A 15,042-nucleotide genomic window follows, 5' to 3' on the forward strand; every position below is an offset into this window, starting at 1 on the left:
ACTGGAAGACGCCAGTCATGTATCCAACAGGTTTAGGTCCGCTAACCCAGGCGAAAGGCGAAACACCACAACTACAAATATCAAGACTTCTATTCAGTGTCAGAAATTGCGTCACAGCGAAAAACTTTAGTAAGAGATTCAATTTTTTTTAAGAAGAAAACAACTATACAAAGCAGACTATACCGGTCAACTAGTGTTTCCCATCAGATAATGATAAAAGCGTTATAGCGGGGGAAGGCAAGACGAATATAAAAGTAGGAACGCTAAGTAGGTACGGAAAAAACCTGTTACTATTCCATGTTCGTATTTCCCTTCGGACACCATTTAAAAATTTAACAACCGTGTCTTCATTTCGAAAATATCAATTTCAACACTTTTTTTATTTGATCCTACATTTTATCTACTGATCATACAGTTTTCTACTAATTACCAAAAATATGAATTGCAACTTCAGCACCTTTTCCTTTTTTCCTTAAGCGTAATGTATTCTTGGAAAATCCGAATGCAGTTGATTTTGTTTCACGTGAATGATATTTAGTAAATTCAGTTATTGTATTACTGATCGTTTTGCGCAATTTGCTACGGTTTTGTCCTAATTTCTGAGTTACCTCAAGAAAGGATTGCTCGACGGAATCAACTTTATCAAACTTTCATTTATTTTTCTCAAAATGTGAAATAACAGGACATTTCTATGTAACATGTACATAAAATTGCTTAGACAGCAGAGTCAAAACTTCCGTTTCATTCAGCTTGATTATATGAAAATCATGAATCATCCATCGAACACTAATACCACCGATATTAAAAAGCAGTCCTAGGTTGCAAAATTTTCTTTATTGGTTCAAAACCCGGCTAGGGCATCATCAGGTTATTTGGAAATACACTGGAAAACGGGCATAATAAATAACACCAGCCAACATGGAAAAATGTAACTGAGATGAAATAAATGTTTGGTAACTATATCGATCACTCTATAATGAAAATGGCGATGAAAAACTTTGTAAGGCACGGCGGTGCGTTTGATTACAGTTATACTTGATTAGCATTCATTGTCAATCCCCTCCCTTGTAGGCTCCAAAATCACGCTGATGGTACACAAAGTGATGAAGTTTAAGGCAAGAATAGTTTTGTGTATTTTGTTGCTATTTCTAGCCCGAGCTCGTAACAACAAGGGATCGGGTAAAGGAATGAGAGGAGAGGAGGATGTTTCATGTACGCGTAGTTTCAGTCTGTTACAAGAGTCTGTTGCAAGCTCTGCTTTCTTCGTATGCTCGAAAACGTGTTACTGAAGTGTAGTTACTGCGTGTAGTCATTACAATTCCTGTGATTCAATACGCCTTGCAAGTGCTTGAACAGTGCTGACAGTTTTTTCTCTACATTTGCGGACAGGCTACATACAAATAGCAAACGAAGCCAATAATGCTATATATCAGAAAGCTGTACAGACTGTACTTGGGCTTTAATCGGAAAAGATCTGCCATGGGCTTCGCTGATCTCATGATCCAACCAGAAACATCAAACCATGCGAATGGTTGTTACTTCTGTATGGGAACTCCATTAAGGGGACCACACCCTGCCTATCTAACTCATGTTAATTTAGGCAAGTATTGGGCACATTTCTGAAAAGAAACTATTTAATGAAGAACCTCAATATTTTTACTGTATGTTACATAATGCAAATAGAGGCAACTGTACTAAAATCTAGTTTATCCATTTTATAGTTTTTAGGAAATACTTTTAAAATTTATTAACAAAAATATTAAGATTTTTCTGCAGAAAAATTTTTTTTTCTGTACTTAGTAATGGAGGAATATTAATGAATGTTGTACCAGAGGTGGTTCTTTATGTAATGCAGAGTCTCTGAAAATTTCTAATATAATGAAGCATATGTACTGAAAATTTTAGTTTTCGGGAAATTGACTTTCAAGAAAAACTTTGGAAATTTGTTGCTTACAGTTAATTAAAACTGTCCTGCTGCATATGATGGCCATTCTTTCTAGCAGGTCACCCAGCTTCTTTTTCACCTTCCTGGATGTTTGTCTTGCTTTCTTGGCCATATTAGATGCAGACCTGTTTGCATTGGCTATCCTCAATTTATCGCATTGTTGCAGCCCAGTGATCATATTTTCACCAGGATTAATTCCCAGCTTTTTCAGTACCCAGCACTTTCCAATATTACCACAACTGCATGTAATAACAGTATCATCAACTCCTAGTTTCATTGTATGCATGCCTACAAATACTGTTTTAGGAAGGCGTTTCCAAATTATGCTGTTGAAACATTCATTTGGGTTCTGTCTCTGCACATAAAGACATTTCCTTAGAAGGTCAGGCTGAGCCAAGTCTCTGAAAATAGGTTTAATTTCTGTAATAACAGCAGCAGGAAGAGAATTATGGTGAGAATAAGTTTCTCCAGTTGCCTGAGCCCTATTGTATTTGCACCACCTCTTGTACAGGAAGTTTTCTACACTTGTTTCCTTATTGAAAATGCCTTTACGTTTCGTCATCTTCAATAAACACAACAAAACACACGTAAACAAGCACTGCAAACGTAAGTATAAGAACTACTCGCAATCACACTTGAACAAAACTAGCCACGTGTTTGAAAGCGTGTTGTTTACAAACAGCAGAAACAAAAGAAACCGACCGTTGCATTCCAAGGATAGCTAACACACTCGGGAGTAAAAAAGAAAATCCCTAACGTGCAATGTAGGGGATATAAAGATCTAAAATATATGCAGAAAAGTGGGTGACAGAAAAGTGGGCGTGGCACATAAACATACGTGGTAGGAAAATGCTCTTTAAATGCTGGCAAAAAATTTTTTCAGCAAAATACTTTTCAGAGTACTTAAATAAAACCTTAATCTATCGAAATATGAAGAAAACATAAAATCATTTTTTGTCGACCTGAACCAGGTTGTGGTCCCCTGATGACATGAAATATCCAAGAAGAAAAAGACGTCATTGGCATATCGTAACATGCCATGCGACCAGTGCATCCCAGAGACCGACTACCTGCTCCTGTCCCACCCTATTGTGTGTAGTGGAACCATCACTTTAAAAACTCAGTTCTCCAAAAGATCCTAATTTTTTGTGTATCGAAGTGTGTACAGAGATTCACAAAATAACAGTGTGAACTTAACGACCTACTGAGAGATCAGGAATTGCCGAAAGGTACAGGTGGACTGTTGGCGTCAAGACTACACCACTGGAACATCGTTGATAAAATAGAAATTGCAACTGCGCTCCATTTTTCGAAAGTGAAAAGAATTCCGTATTTTGTAATAATGTACAGGAACTAATGGCAGCTAAGGGCATTGCCTATAAAACTGATCAGTGGAGATTCTTCATCAACTTCTTCAATGGAAGTCATAAGCGTGTGCTACTACACAATGGCAACGTGTTACCTGAACACTTGTCGAATCCAAGAACATGATTCTCCTTGCTCTTCATACAAAATTGTGCCTAAAGAAAAACTAAGTTAACACTATTGAAACAAAAGAGGAAGCATTTCTCTATTTACGCGAGAAATTTCTGCGCCTTAGTGAGGGGAAAATAAAGGACGAAATCTTCGTGGGCCCACAGATACACAAACTGTACGCAGATAAGCGTTTCAAAACCATCCTAACATGCGATGAAAAGTTAGCTTACGATGCCTTCGTTCAAGAGTGAACAAATTTCCTAGGATCTTGCGGCAAATCTCCTGCAATGCTGCAGTAGAATGAGGTGCAACATGCCATTTAAGTTACATTTCCTCGATTTCAACATCGACTTCTTTCCTGACAACTGTGGTGCTGTAACCGACGAGCACGGAGAAAGCTTCCACCAGCAAATTTAGGACATGGGAATGAGATATCTGGGAAGGTGGAGTGCATCAGATTTAGCCGGTTACTGCTGGACACGGCATCACCAGCGCAAAACTACAAACGCCTGGCAAAGCGCTTGCTCCATCAGTGACCTTCTCCAAGGGGTAAAACAAAGGTAGACACATGTATAAGCTCGTACAAGAAATAACGTAAGAAAAATTAGAAACAAGGAATAAACAGAATCGGGATGCTGACATACAATAAGAAGATAAAGTAAAAAGAATTGTAAAATAAAAGGTCCAGACAGAAACCTTTCTAATGAATAAGGCTGCAAAAACACGCACCAGGACACGACATAGAAAATACGTATGAGGGACCACTTGTCAATAACAAATTTTAAGCAGAATGACTAAAACTGAAAGATTGTTAATAATTGTGAAGAGCGTGTATCCTGAAACACAATAAGTTTATAATCCTAAAACTGGCATATAATTCTTCTGTAATGAGCAGAAATCTGTGGTATGAAAGAAGAAAAAGCTGTAAACCCCAAATATTCCGTAAGACCAATTATAATTTCAAAACTAGAATTTTAAGATGAAACCGCAACAGAAAACTACAGCAAGCCTTGTGAATAGAAAACAGTACCTTCATAACAAATTTATTCAGCGGACGATGCACATTAGGGAGATTACCCATATCTGTAAAATGAAGTAAAATGACAAGCAAAACATGAACTGTGATAGTGAAGAATATGAACTCGCAGGCCTATTTGATTAGTTTATAAACTAAAGTTACTGTAAGACTCTGCTGTGAATGACAAGAACCTTCAGAATAAGAGAAGACGAACTATAGATTCTCTGATACACTAGAGAGAATTATGTAATTACAATACCAGGATTTTTAAAGTGAAAAAGTTAAATGATAAAAACCACAAACAAGCCGTGTTAATTTAACATCATTGTAAGAAGTTCAAAATTCTTTAAAGATGGGGAACATACAGTTACTACCTCAATAATTTCATGAATTCCTTTTGTTTACATAGATTTTTGCTGTCATCCAGGTTTTTTTGCCTTCGATATTCATTTTACTTTTGATAAAAAATTTTACTTCCCCCCATGAACCATGGACCTTGACGTTGGTGGCGAGGCTTGCGTGCCTCAGCGATACAGATTGCCGTACCGTAGGTGCAACCACAATGGAGGGGTATCTGTTGAGAGGCCAGACAAACGTGTGGTTCCTGAAGAGGGGTAGCAGCCTTTTCAGTAGTTGCAAGGGCAACAGTCTGGATGATTGACTGATCTGGCCTTGTAACAATAACCAAAACAGCCTTGCTGTGCTGGTACTGCGAACGGCTGAAATCAAGGGGAAACTACGGCCGTAATTTTTCCCGAGGGCATGCAGCTTTACTGTATGATTAAATAATGATGGGGTCCTCTTGTGTAAAATATTCCAAAGGTAAAATAGCCTCCCATTCGGATCTCCGGGCGGGGACTACTCAAGAGGATGTCGTTATCAGGAGAAAGAAAACTGGAGTTCTACGGATCGGAGCGTGGAATGACAGATCACTTAATCGGGCAGGTAGGTTAGAAGATTTAAAAAGGGAAATGGATAGGTTAAAGTTAGATATAGTGGGAATTAGTGAAGTTCGGTGGCAGGAGGAACAAGACTTTTGGTCAGGTGACTACAGGGTTATAAACACAAAATCAAATAGGAGTAATGCAGGAGTAGGTTTAATAATGAATAGGAAAATAGGAATGCGGGTAAGCTACTACAAACAGCATAGTGAACGCATTATTGTTACCAAGATAGACACAAAGCCCACACCTACTACAGTAGTACAAGTTTATATGCCAACTAGCTCTGCAGATGACGAAGAAATTGAAGAAATGTATGATGAAATAAAAGAAATTATTCAGATAGTGAAGGGTGACGAAAATCTAATAGTCATGGGTGACTGGAATTCGGTAGTAGGAAAAGGGAGAGAAGGAAACATAGTAGCTGAATATGGATTGGGGCTAAGAAATGAAAGAGGAAGCCACATGGTAGAATTTTGCACAGAGCACAACTTAATCATAGCTAACACTTGGTTTAAGAATCATGAAAGAAGGTTGTATACATGGAAAAACCCTGGAGATACTAAAAGGTATCAGATAGATTATATAATGGTAAGACAGAGATTAAGGAACCAGGTTTTAAATTGTAAGACATTTCCAAGAGCAGATGTGGCCTTTGACCACATTCTGTTGGTTATGACCTGTAGATTAAAATTGAAGAACCTGCAAAAAGGTGGGAACTTGCGGAGATGGGACCTGGATAAACTGAAAGAACCAGAGGTTGTACAGAGGTTCAGTGAGAGCATAAGGGAACAATTGACAAGAATGGGGGAAAGAAATACAGTAGAAGAAGAATGGGTAGCTTTGAGGGATGAAGTAGTGAAGGCAGCAGAGGATCAAGTAGGTAAAAAGACGAGGGCTAGTAGAAATCCTTGGGTAACTGAAGAAATATTGAATTTAATTGATGAAAGGAGAAAATATAAAAATGCAGTAAATGAAGCAGGCCAAAAGGATTACAAACGTCTCAAAAATGAGATCGACAGGAAGTGCAAAATGGCTAAGCAGGGATGGCTAGAGGACAAATGTAAGGATGTAGAGGCTTATCTCACAAGGGGTAAGATAGATACTGCCTACAGGAAAATTAGAGAGACCTTTGGAGATAAGAGCACCACTTGTATGAACATCAAGAGCTCAGATGGAAACCCAGTTCTAAGGAAAGAAGGGGAATGCAGAAAGGTGGAAGTAGAGGGTCACTTCAAGGGCGATGTACTTGAGGACAATATTATGGAAATGGAAGAGGATGTAGATGAACTATATGTGACGGTAGTATCTGTTCCCGAAAGAACACATACCGTGGATGACCATGCAGGTTTGCTAGAAATGAAATGATAATTAAATAGACACCCTAGCTGCAAACAGGCGTTGATATACTTCACTGGGGACATGTTGAAAATGTGTGCCCCGGCTTCGAGTCCCGGTCGGGGAACACATTTTCAACATGTCCCCAGTGAAGTATATCAACGCCTGTTTGCAGCTAGGGTGTCTATTTAATCATCATTTCAGATGTAGATGAAGATGAAATGGGAGATACGATACTGCGTGAAGAGTTTGACAGAGCACTGAAAGCCCTGAGTCGAAACAAGGCCCCAGGAGTAGACAACATTCCATTGGAACTACTGACGGCCTTGGGAGAGCCAGTCCTGACAATACTCTACCATTTGGTGAGCAAGATGTATGAAACAGGCGAAATACCCTCAGACTTCAAGAAGAATATAATAATTCCAATCCCAAAGAAAGCGGGTGTTGACAGATGTGAAAATTACCGAACAATCAGTTTAATAAGCCACAGCTGCAAAATACTAACACGAATTCTTTACAGACGAATGGAAAAACTAGTAGAAGCCGATCTCGGGGAAGATCAGTTTGGATTCCGTAGAAATACTGGAACACGTGAGGCAATACTGACCTTACGACTTATCTTAGAAGAAAGATTAAGGAAAGGCAAACCTACGTTTCTAGCATGTGTAGACTTAGAGAAAGCTTTTGACAATGTTGACTGGAATACTCTCTTTCAAATTCTAAATGTGGCAGGGGTAAAATACAGGGAGCGAAAGGCTAATTACAATTTCTACAGAAACCAGATGGCAGTTATAAGAGTCGAGGTACATGAAAGGGAAGCAGTTGTTGGGAAGGGAGTAGGACAGGTTTGTAGCCTCTCCCCGATGTTATTCAATCTGTATATTGAGCAAAAAGTAAAGGAAACAAAAGAAAAATTCGGAGTAGGTATTAAAATCCATGGAGAAGAAATAAAAACTTTGAGGTTCGCCGATGACATTGTAATTCTGTCAGAGACAGCAAAGGACTTGGTAGAGCAGTTGAATGGAATGGATAGTGTCTTGAAAGGAGGATATAAGATGAACATCAACAAAAGCAAAACGAGGAAATGGAATGTAGTCGAATTAAGTCGGGTGATGCTGAGGGAATTAAATTAAGAAATGAGACGCTTAAAGTTGTAAAGGAGTTTTGCTATTTGGGGAGCAAAATAACTGATGATTATCGAAGTGTAGAGGATATAAAATATAGACTGGCAAAGGCAAGGAAATCGTTTCTGAAGAAGAGAAATTTGTTAACATCAAGTATAAATTTAAGTGTCAGGAAGTCATTTCTGAAAGTATTTGTATGGAGTGCAGCCATGTTTGGAAGTGAAACATGGACGATAAATAGTTTGGACAAGAAGAGAATAGAAGCTTTTGAAATGTGGTGCTACAGAAGAATGCTGAAGATTAGATGGGTAGATCACATAAGTAATGAGGAAGTATTGAATAGGATTGGGGAGAAGAGAAGTTTGTGGCACAACTTGACCAGAAGAAGGGATCGGTTGGTAGGACATGTTCTGAGGCATCAAGGGATCACCAATTTAGTATTGGAGGGCAGCGTGGAGGGTAAAAATCGTAGAGGGAGACCAAGAGATGAATACACTAAGCAGATTCAGAAGGATGTAGGCTGCAGTAGGTACTGGGAGATGAAGAAGTTTGCACAGGATAGAGTAGCATGGAGAGCTGCATCAAACCAGTCTCAGGACTGAAGACCAGAACAACAACAACAATAAATTTTACAGGCAGTCAGATGGTTTAGCCATTGGGTAATGTCTTGGGCGGCTTCTCTCTGATATATTTGTCAACTCTTTGGGATGTAATTACTTTCTCAGAGACTCCACTAGTTCGATTAAAATTTCTTTTTTCTAGACCTTACGTGCATGACATTTTTATGTGTTTGATGGTGATGAGCGAGGCGTTGCACACCTGGTAGAAGAGTTCAGTTGCCGCACTATAAAATGATCCTTACACAAGAAGCTATGAATTGTGAGGGATTCTTCAGCTTCCTCGACTTGAAACTTTGCGTAGTTGACAACGTTATGAAATTCGATATTTACCGTTAACATATGACAAGCGACTCCGGCGTATAAGGCACGTCCCGTAATACACATAAATATAACAGTGTTAATTTAGTGCCATGATACATAGTATTACTGTTGTTCCACTTACGATTGAAGCAATTATTAGGAACTTTGATGATTTAAAACATCTGGATTTCAATAATGGCAGCAGTCATTCCATCTCTCTCAAGTTATACAGTCTGAATACAGTGCCAAGTGACGATGGAGAAACCTACGGCCCCTTCACCTCAGGATTGTAGGTAAGGTGTCTTATAAAAGTGCTGAGCACTTATGTGATCTTAATGTAAATATGGTGTTCTAATAAGATTCAGTACCAGTACATTCACAATGAACCATCGCGTAAGAATATTTATGTCGCTTCATGGAGAAAGTAGTGTTGGTTGTAACGAGAGTAATATAGCTCCATTGGTCATATGGGGAAGACTTTTAAAACTGAAGTGTTATTAATCAGTCAATAGTTATCTGGAGAGTAATTTTCGAACAGAAAATGGTGGAGGCTAGCCAATGTGAAACTCTGCAGTCTATTGTAAGTTTCGTCCCACAAAACACGACGGCCATCCAGTGTAACTAAAACTGGGAAAATATATAACAGCTGAATTAATCATTAAATTGGTAATCATAGCTAACGAGTTAACATTAATAAAAAGATCCAAGTGAACATATGGAAATAGCAAATAGGAACAGTTTAAGTACAACCGTTAAATCAAATACACACATCAAAAAAAGTTTTGCATTACCTCGGTTCCGAGAGTTCCGGAACCTGTACAGAAAATAGGAATAGATATCAACATAAACATAATTTTCCGGCATTTTTATTGCTCATGAAAACCACACATTGCATGTTGTATCACCATACAGTGAGATCTTCAGAGGTGGTAGTCCAGATTGCTGTACACACCGGCACTTCTAATACTCAGTAGCACGCCCCTTGCATTGATGCATGCCTGAATCCGTCGTGGCATACTGTCCACAATTTCATCAAGGCACTGTTGGTCCAGGTTGTTCCACTCCTCAATTGCGATTCGGCGAAGATCCTGCAGAGTGGTTGGTGGGTCACGTCGTCCATAAACAGTCCTTTTCAATCTATCTCATGCATGTTCGATGTGGTACATCTCTGAAGAACATGCTGCCCGTTCTACTCGAGCGATTTCGTTATCTTGAAGGAAGTCATTCACAAGATCTTCACGACGGGGGCCCGAATTGGCGTCCATGAAGACGAATGCCTCGCCAATACGCTGCCGATATGGTTGCACTATCGGTCGGAGGATGGCATTCACGTATCGTACAGCCGTTACGGCGCCTTCCGTGACTACCAGCGGCCACCCCAAACCAGCAGGAAATCTCCACCTTGCTGCACTCGTTGGACAGTCTGTCTTTCAGCCTGACCGGTTTGCCTCCAAACACGTTTCCGACTATTGACTGAAGGTACATGCGACACACATCGGTGAAGAGAACGTGATGCCAGTCCTGAGTGGTCCATTTGGCATGTTGTTCGGCCTATCTGTACCGTGCGCATCATGCAGCTTATTGTGCACAGTTTGAGTCTTAACACGACGGCGTTGCGCTCAGCGTTCCTCCGAGCCATAATCCGTAGGTAGAAGTCATCCACTGCAGTAGGAGCCCTTGGTCGGCCTGAGCGAAGCATGTCATCGACAGTTCCAGTATCTCTGTATCTCCTCCATGTCGGAACAACATCGCTTTGGTTCACTCCGAGACGCCAGGACACTTCCCTTATTGAGAACTCTTCCTGGCAGAAAGTAACTATGCGGACGCGATCGAACGGTATTGACCGTCTAGCCATGGCTGAACTACAGACAACACGAGCCACGTACCTCCTTCCTGTTGTAATCACTGGAAGTGATCGGCTGTCGGAGCCCCTCCTTCTAGTAGGCGCTGCTCATGCATGGTTGTTTACATCTTTGGGCGGGTTTAATGACGTCTCCGAATAGTCAAAGAGACTATCTGTCTGTGACACAACATCCGCAATCAACGTCTGCCTTCATAAGTTCTGGGAACCGCGGTGATGGAAAATTTTTTTTGATGTGTGTACTTCAGAACAAGCAGGAGCTTAAACTTCAACAAAATGAATAAGACAATCAGACAATTCTACAAATATGAACCTGACTTTTGTGTTTGAGAAACGCCAGAGTGGGATGTATTAACATTAATCTTACAAAAGGTGATGGGTTTGTCTCAGAAGCAGTCATCACATTTTAACATACTTTATTAAAATAAAATATCATACTAAAAATTCACAAAATAATTCTAAACTATGATCTGCCGTTGACTGTTGCGTGCGTTAATAACTCATTTATATTATTATTATTATACCGATTGCTGTGCTACATTGTGGCAATACTTGAAAAGAAACCTTAGGTGCACATGGGAAAAGTTCACACAAAAACACTCGAATTACACATAAGAATATAGATGGAAATAATTTTGCCCATCACAGTAAGTTAGACACTCGGAGGTTCATGCCTATCGCTGTGACTGAATTATTGTGAATAAGAACAGTATGAAACACTTTCTGACAGAGAAATTAATCTGCATGACTTTGCACGTCAAACTAAGCTACGCTTGCGTGAAGCATACGCGATTGTCGTGAATATTCGTGTTCAAGGCAGAATTATTAAGGCTCGTGGAATCTTCAAGAACACAAATGTAAATCGTATAGACACAAGTAGCTAGAAATTATCGCGTGGAATTAAGAGTAAAACTTATTTAAGATGGTACTGAAAGTACACTCCGTGAAACCATCACTAAGTGGTATCAGAAAAGCTACACAATCTGAAAGTTAGCGGAATGAAAAGTAAAAGCGCGCACACACACACACACACACACACACACACACACACACACAAGAAAAGAACACACATACATCCCAGTTAAAAGAGACGTCAAGCAACGTAATATTAAACCTGTGCTTCCTACACCACGTGTTCAGGTTACACAAAGAAACTGCGGGAAAAACTTACTACATACAGAAAATGTACTCTTGATTACACTCGGAAAAATATAAGGATTCCACTGCCGAACTTTAAAATTGACTACCGAATCAACTGTGTACATCAGAGTAGCTATACAGTACCACACGTTAACACACTCACTAACGCCAAGTAGCTCTTAAGACTACCGTCTTCACTCACCACGGCCCAGTCCTGAGTGCCGAAAACACGCTTTCCCTGCAACGGACTCCCTCCAGGTACCCGGGACAAAGCTACGTTGGCTACACTGTTGCTACCACACCAGTCAGATGCTATACTGCAGCCGTATATAAGACTAGTTAAATATGCACACTCACTCACTCATTCATACAGATAATAAAGGGAGAGAGGAAATTTGGGAGCACAACATCTAGATAATGTACATATGATTAGATGTTTAATGGAAAAATTGATACTTTAATGTAATACTGTACTACAGAATGGGGACAAACTCGAGGTACAAAAGTGAATTACAAACAACTGAGCGCGACAGCATGAAATACAAGTTAAATAGTATGAAACGAATCTAACAGAGACGTTTCAAAATTGATTGCAAGAACATTCACTTACAAGGAAGCCTTCGCTGAGCATTTTAAATCTACTAACCTAACGTTTTTACATCGTGCTCCCAAACGGAGGAGACTTAAACTTCTGGAAGAAATTGAAAAAATTAATCACTCATATGCCAGGAAGAATGTCTTACTCGGCAGAAGCCAAGTTCTTTAAGACAGTTTTTCTTATTCTTAATGAATTTTAGGATTCCTGCGATGATGTTTAATCAATAAGGCTCGTTTTATGGTTTTATCTGTTTACTACTTAAACTTAAAATTCCTTGTTTTGTAATTACATAATTCTCTGTAGTATATTTGGGGATTTGTTGGTTGTTTTCTCCTATCGAGAAAGTTCCTGCCGTTCACAGCAGAGTCTTATGGTAATTTTATCTTATAAACTATTCGTATAAGCTTAGGAGTATATATATGCTTCATAATAACAGTCTTCTTTTTTGGTAATTGTGTTCGAACGCCCTCCGCTTCACTCTATGCTCATTTCGTTCGGATGAACGAGGAAGATATTAGCATGTTTTGCGGCTGTAGCCGCTAGATGACGAGCAGCCACCGCTCCAGTGATCACAGGAACGAAATCATGGTCTGTTTGTTGTGATTCACCGGGAGTCTCTTGTGGTAGAAAATATTTGTCTGGTTTTCTCTTTACTGTTAGGTGCTGGTACAGCTGTGTAAAGCGTTCCTAGACAGTGGGTTGACAGTGTTAAGCGACGTTATATACCACACATCGTGTTGTTCAGTTTTGAGTTTTGTTGCTTCGGAGGCATTGCGCTTCGTTCGCTATGTAAGCGAATGTTGTTTTAAGTTTTCTTGCTGTCTATTAAGACGTTGGTCTTGTTGGTTGTGACTTTCTCGTCATGTTTATGTCACGTATTGCATCGAGTTAGTGTTCCCTTCTGCGGTGAATTCGTGTCTTGTTTAACAATGTATGTGTTAGTGAAATTGTACCTATCACAAATATGGAGTGTATTTACGATTAGAAGACTTTTCCTCCTCCTTGCCCTAGTTTCATTAATATTAAGTTTGGCTTTCCTTTTGTTCATTAGATATTTCCTTAAGTGGTGTAATCTAATCTGACGTTTCTTGAGTTATGGAAGGAGTCGCCATATCTTTTAAATTTCTTTTTTCACGCTTGTAGCGCCGTAAGTGGGCATAAATGGGACTTGCATATGAGAGATCTATCGTAAGTTACTATGATGACCACCAAGTGATTGAATCATAACCGTTCCACTGTGATAAGATTTAGACTGCTTGTTGCACTACAGCTACGTCAAGTGTTTACGATCAGTAAAACAATTTGGAGTATATTTTTATATATGTTTTAATATGTGTGTCAATGAGCTTTTTACGTCATGGAGAGCTAACCTATAGATTATTTTGCGAATGGAAGAATGAAAGATTTGTTTAACTTACTGGCTAATGTGGCGAAGTGCAAATGCCTAGTAAACTGCGTCCTGTTTGATGTTTCTAAAATGGTTCTCGCAACCACGTCTAATATGATGATACTATGTTTATTAAAAAATGAAAACTTGGAACTATGTCCAGTAAAATACCCATCATGTTTCACACTCAAGCACCCATGCTCCAACCGTGTCGTTTAAAAACCGAACATTCATACACTGTCGTAATTTGTGCCTCAATGAAATTAGTTCTTTCCCCAATGTGAAAGAAGTGTGTTAATACAGTTTCGACAAAATTTCGTAGCACTCTGGTGATCTGACATATTTGCTAGCCATGTCTGAGTAGAGTCATCAGGCACCAACTACAGCACTCAGAGGTAGCCTGCGCTGTTGTTAGAAAATACCGATGTTGGTATCACTGGTAAACATAGATTTATTCCATAGATTAAATGATGGTATTTAAGTTTGATGCTATTTAAATACTAAATTATGTCTTACGTAAGCACTTTTCGAAAGAAGACAACAAAGTTCATACTTTACACGGTAGTACAGACGAAATACAGAGTGAGAAATATAGAAATCAGTTCGCTCGGCGGAGGAAAGCTATGTGGATTATGTAACTGGTCAGTCATAATATTTGGTAGAACAGGTCAAACTACTTGCAACAGTTTATTGGAATAATGTAACTGGAGAAAAGCAGGGGATGGTTCCATTCTGTACAAAGGGTTGCAAGGTAGACACGCGTAGCTGACGTTGCTGACGTCGGTATGTCGTAAATTTACGGAAGGTTTTCTATATTCATTTATGACTTTTTAGGAAACTTAAACAATGTTCCAAGAAGAATCGAACCTGTGGAATTTGGTTTACTGTGTGCTAAACCATTGTATGAATGCAGGTACTAATAATATCTGCAGTGAGGATGTGTTTTGGATGAAATGCAATATACAATACATTATGCTTAGCATATAATTTCAGCCTATTTACTATTTGTTAGGTTTTTTTTATTTGTTACAAAAGCATACAGATAAAGTCAGTTTTCTTTTTAATGTTGCAGGTACGAGTGGTCTGTGGTAATTGGAAGTATTGGCCAGCAAGGTAAGTCACATTAAACTACCTAACAATAATTGGGAAACATAATATTTTGTTTCACAGTTGCTATTAATAATGATACTGCTTGTTAAATATAACTCGAAATTACTCTGTCCCGTGTTGTGCATATATCACATTGGGAAAACAAACCTTCTGTTACTTTATAATGTGTTTTCTTGCATAAGAA

This window comes from Schistocerca nitens, chromosome 2 (assembly GCF_023898315.1).
Source record: "Schistocerca nitens isolate TAMUIC-IGC-003100 chromosome 2, iqSchNite1.1, whole genome shotgun sequence".
In the NCBI taxonomy this organism is placed as follows: domain Eukaryota; kingdom Metazoa; phylum Arthropoda; class Insecta; order Orthoptera; family Acrididae; genus Schistocerca; species Schistocerca nitens.